Genomic DNA, 6,095 nt, shown 5'->3' on the forward strand with positions numbered 1-6,095 from the left:
GTAATGCAACTTAATTACAAAAACACAAAGGCAGTAATTAGAGGTCGAAATGAGATAGGAAATCAATTTGCAAAATATTATCAAGAATTGTATGATGCTGCCCAAAATCCTGTACATAAAAAGAATTTTTTTTTTTTCAAAAGTTGAATCTACCTAAAGTGACCGAAGAACAGAATATCACACTTACAAAACCAATAACAGAGGAGGAAATTTATAATCATATTAAAAAACTTAAACTACATAAGTCACCTGGGAGTGATGGATATACAAATTAGTTTTTTAAAGAATTTCAGCTGGAACTTGTCCCACTTTTGTGTAAAACATAACTGGGCACTGGACAAGGAGACATGGGCAGCAACATGGAATTCTGCCATTATAACAGTGTTGCATAAGCCAGGTAAAAATCCAGCAGATTGTTCATCTTATAGGCCAATTAGTCTTTTAAATACAGATCATAAACTTCTATCCTCAATATTAGCTACTAGATTAGCACAAATTATACCTCATCTCATAAATCCAGATCAAACTGGCTTTATTAGTCAAAGACAGCTTGTAGATAATGTGAGACGAACATTAAACCTTATCAAGATAGCACAGAAAAAGAATCTACATGTGGCAATAGTTACCTTAGACACCGAAAAGGCCTTTGATAAGGTCTTATGGCCTTATCTATTCGAAACCTTAAACAAGTTTGGTATACACGACAGTTTTATAAGATGGTTGAAAGCTATGTATAAAGAGCCAAACGCCAGAGTCAAGGTTAACGGGGTAATATCTGACTCTTAATATTTCTAAAAGGTACTAGACAGGGAGATCCCTTATCCCCATTGATTTTTGCATTATGTATAGAACCACTGGCAGAACGTATTAGGTTAGAGCAGAAAATAAATGGTATAGACATAGCAGGAGTCAATCAAACTGTCAATGTATGCAGATGATATAATAATCTACTTGTCTGATCCTGAACAGTCAATTGAAGCATTGATGAATGTAATTGGGGAATTTGGAACCATTTTGGGCTATGCATTGAATGTTAATAAATCAGAAGTAATGATCATGGGTGGCACAATTAGTGATGAACTAAAACATACATTTCATTGGGATGTGGAAAGGATAAAATATATTGGGATTAATATAACAAAGAATTTGGACAACTTGTTCGCAAAGAATTTGAGGAATTAATAAGCCAAATCAAACAGGACCTAAACAGATGGTCCATAATCCCATTCTCCTTATGGGAAAGAGTCAAAATTATACAGATGAACATACTACCAAGATTTTTGTTTCTTTTTAAAGCACTACCCATATATATTGTCGCTAACATTTTCAAACAGTGGGATTCTATTATAAGGAAGTTTATATGGAATGGCAGGAAACCGAGAATTAAAATGAATTATCTTAAATTGCCAAAAGAAATGGGTGGCCTAGACCTTCCAAACCTGCAAGCTTATTATCAAGCAGCACAAGAAAGAAATGTTAAAATTTGGATGGGAGAATGTTCACATACAAAATGGAGAGAGATCAAAATATACTGTGGAGATATACCACTAACTGCTCTCCCTTTTTCCAAATACAAAAAAATCATACATTGAGAATTTAGACAATAGATGGGTAGTTGCTACACTTAAGGTTTGGAGGGAAGTCTGTCACAATTTAAAGTTAAATGAAGATGTAATTTTTTTTGACTAAATTAGTTAAAATAATACAAGCAAATTATCAAGATAGACAAATGGATCTCAATGTAAAAAACAAATGGGAAAATTCCTTGTAATATCTCACCAGTAGATTGGGAACACATGTGTAAAAACATACATGAAACAACTAACTCAAACTACTGGAAAGAATTTGCATGGAAGATTATAAATCGATATTTTAGGACACCCCAAACCCAAAGTAAATATAAAAGTAATTTAACCTCAAGCTGTTGGAGGAAGTGCGGGGAGCAAATAGCACACCACAGTCATGTATTTTGGTCATGTAAAGTTTTAGGTGGTTTTTGGGAAGATTCTGTTAGAGAACTGTCAAATATTTTTGGCATCTCTGAATAAAAATCCATTAGTTTTATTACTTGGAAAACTTCCAGAAAACATTAGGAAGAATGATGTATATTTGTTTTTAATAATAAGAATAGCATTAATTAAACAAATTACAATAAATTGGTTAAAAGATGATAATTTAAGTAATTCCAAATGGAAGGATCTTGTTAATGAGATATATGTAATTGAAAAAATAACAATGAGAATTAGAAATCAAGTTTATATTTTTGAAGAAAGATGGGAAAATGGGTGAGGTATGTGGCAAATAGTATCTAATGATTTGTAAAGTATGTTTCTCATAGATATTTTATTTGCTTGCTTGTCTTGTATACTTGTAATGAACTACACATTGCCTTTGTTTTTGAATACAGGCATATGCAATTATAAGTATGGTACCCAGTGCATATATTTATGAAAATGTATCCTCTGACTGAAACCTTATGTAATTATTTGAATTAGTAATTGTTATTTTTTTATTATTCAATATTTTTATTTATTTTTTTTACTTTATCACAATGTGATTGTTTTGTATTATGTTTTTCGTTGTCTGTCTGTTAATTGAAAGAAAAAGATAATTTAAAAAAAAGATACAGTACACAGCAAAAGTGAGTGTTAATTCAACTCACAGTGTTAAATTTAACACTTTGAAATAAAGAAATAGCTGAATGTGGCTATCCTTTCTTGACTGTTGTCGGTTTGGGGAAACAAACCAACCATAGATGATTGTTCAGAATTATGAAGAGCCAGTAGTTCAGGTTTAATTAAGTTCTTTATTGATGCTTGTGATTGAAAGCATAATAGGTGTGTGGTTTCTATAAAGGATATAAACAAATAATGATTACCAAATGCAGGCTGGAAACTTCGACAGAAACTTCATAATTGTAAAAATATATTTCTCACTATGAACAAAGTGCTCGTTAGAAAACCACTGTGAATGCATCATAAGTGACAGTCAAACATAAATCATCAAACCTGTAGAGCACCCAGTGAACCAACATCCCAACATATGTGATCAAACAAACCCAACACCAGCTCCCATAATGTGTACAAACCTATAGCAAATATCACATCAAGAACACCAACTCATGACATTACTCACATAGATAAGTACGCACACCGTGCTGAGGGACAAAAGGACTGGCTGTGTGGGAAAGGATTGACTATATAGGGGATGACAGGTGTGCTGATTAGGTGCACTGCAGGTGTCACTGGCCCATCCCCTGGAATGTACCATTGCTGTGGGGGAGTGTGATTATCTTTTGTACACACTTTTTCCAAGTTTATATAATTCTCCCGGATTCTGAGTCAAAATTACACTTTGAACAGTGTTAATATTTTAACTCTATTAGTGTTAAATATTTGACACCCTTGGTGTTGTTTTATGACATCACATAGTGTGTTAATTAACATTCATTGTTTTGTTTTACGATACATTAAAAGTGTAATTGTTTGTTTACTAGCCTAACATACACCAAATCTGAAAATTCTTGTAGTCACCTGCAAGGCTACAGAAAGTTAACATACAAAACACACACTCTTTACTGTTACATCATTAGTTCAAATGTGTTGACCAGCAACAGTGATCAAGTAATAAAATCATTCAAACAAACATTTTATCTTTTTTTTATTCAAAAAATTACTTACTTCCCAGCACCATAGGAATTAGCACAATAATAAGATCAGGCGCAACTTAAGCATTTACAAAGAAAATAATGGCACAATATATTGGCTCTCATCTCCACCATAAGCACTCTGTAAATCGAAGGGCTTATAAATCACAAGACTGTCTGCTTTAACAACATCTTTGTCATTACTTTCAAATACTTTGCAAGCATGAAAATGTTCATTGAAATGGTCAACCACAAGTTTGTTCACAAGAAAGCAGATAACAGTGTCAACAACATTATTTTTTTCTATTCTGCAAAACACAGGCATTTCATGTTCAATCTCACTGCAAATTATTAAAGGGGAATTGCCGTTTTTTACAAACTGGACCTTATTTCTAGCATAAAATACGATCATTTACTCACTCAGATAACTTTGGTGTCATTTGGAGTCGTTCGGACGAAATTAGATCCAGTGGAGTGCCGCGTATATCCATATAATGTGAGTGACTCAGAGGGGAACGGCAATTCCCCTTTAATCCTGCCCTGTACTCTGTCCCACTGATTGTAACCCAGTTAATTGCATGGATGTCTTGCGATACAGACTCAACATGCAAAGCTTGAGCCAACACATCACTATAGTCCTCATTTTCCACATTAATAGATTTCATAGGTCCATACTTAATACATTTTGAATGTGATGTCTCCCAATGACATGCAATAGACATTTGATGTTTTTTTTGCAAGAGATTTTGTGATGTTTTTGGAAGTTTTTAGGAGCGTTTTTTGAAAATCCTGTGTTTTGCCTCAAATCTCATACTCCACATATGTATTAGTGGTCCAATTTTTCGGATACAAGATGGATAGTGTATCATCAAGTGATGTTTCAGGATCAGGTTTCTATCGGGATACAGCTCTTTGAACAACTCATGATGTTCCATTATCAAATGCTTAAGAAGTACAGTCATGCCAAGTGTAACAGACAAATATAATGTTAATTATCTGCAGTAAAAGCAGCAGCAAAAACCAGTTTCGGTTTCCTTCTGGCATAATGTCATCAAAAAGCAGAGCAATGTTTCTTACGAGACAAAGAGTCTAAATGGAATTGAGCCCTATATTATTGCCACTACTGTCCAGGTTAATCCTTGTAGGTCGATTTTTGCGCTCCACATACCCATAGTCAAAGGCATAAATTCTAGACAACAGATCAGGTTTCGATAAAACATTTTCCAAGAGATATTCCAACAGTAACTTCAGCTCATACTGAGCCACCCCTTCAAGAATGTCATGCATAATGTCCAAAGAAAAATTATGACATATAACATGAAAGAACTGTAGGCTGTTAAGAGTCGAGTTCTTCGAATTCTTTTTTAAACCAAACACAGATAACTTCTGTGGGTCTGACAGCAACTCATTGCAGTGCATTTCAAAAAGTTCCTTTCCCGCAAGATTATCTTGGGGTCATCCTCATTGTAAACATTCTGGGCATCATCTTTTTCTATCAAACATAAACGACAAAAATAACGTCCACTGAAAGATTCTGTAAATCCCAGAATTGCATGCATCCTAGAACAACTGGATTTGTAAAGAATTCTGGTGTTTAGAGAACAATGGATGTGTCTTAGAATAACTTCCATCACAAAAGTCTTCGTATCTGTCAGGTCTTGATTTACAAGTTTCCCCAAGCAGTTTACAAATATCAGCATTTCAGCACATTAATTTTATCATTTCTAAAATTGGTATGTAAACAAATGTATTGTTCACTGGGACTTGATCATAAGTACCTGTTTGTTTATTTTGCCTTGTATCAAATCGAATTCCTAGAAATTTTTCTACTGGCTCCACAACACCCCATTTCTTGTTGAAATAATTCAATCTTTTACTTTCAGTATTGAAGTTAACAAATGGGTTTTCAAAAGTCTCCAGAACTTTTTCCAATGTAGCTCTTACAGGATTATCTTTAGGCACAGCAGACAGTACTTGCTGCTTAACCTGAGTGTGCAGTCCACTAGCAAGTTCTTCCAAATCACCAACAACTGATGAAACAACACTATTTGCTATGCCACTTCCTTGTAGTTTAGCAATAATTGAAGCACAAATATTTTCTGTATTTTCTTTGTTCCTTTGACCTGATCCATTGTCCTCAAAACACTCGGACTCTGGGTTCTGCATGGCACTTGTTCCACGAACTTCTGAGGTATCTTGGGGCATGTGGAAATTAGTTTGAAATGACTCTGGCCTTGCTGCATCTCCACTTTGACAAGAATCCTTCTCATGAGAACAAATTAAATGTTTTTTTGAAACCTGAATATGTTGAAAACTGACGCCTACAACGATCTTGTGCACAAACTAACTTAAACCTGGTGCTAGGATAAAAACTGTGATCAAGTCTTAGATGAGAGATCAAGGACTGACAGGGAACATGCACAGCTTGACAAATGAAACACTTAAACAT

Source organism: Pagrus major, chromosome 19 (genome assembly GCF_040436345.1).
Source record: "Pagrus major chromosome 19, Pma_NU_1.0".
Lineage (NCBI taxonomy): Eukaryota > Metazoa > Chordata > Actinopteri > Spariformes > Sparidae > Pagrus > Pagrus major.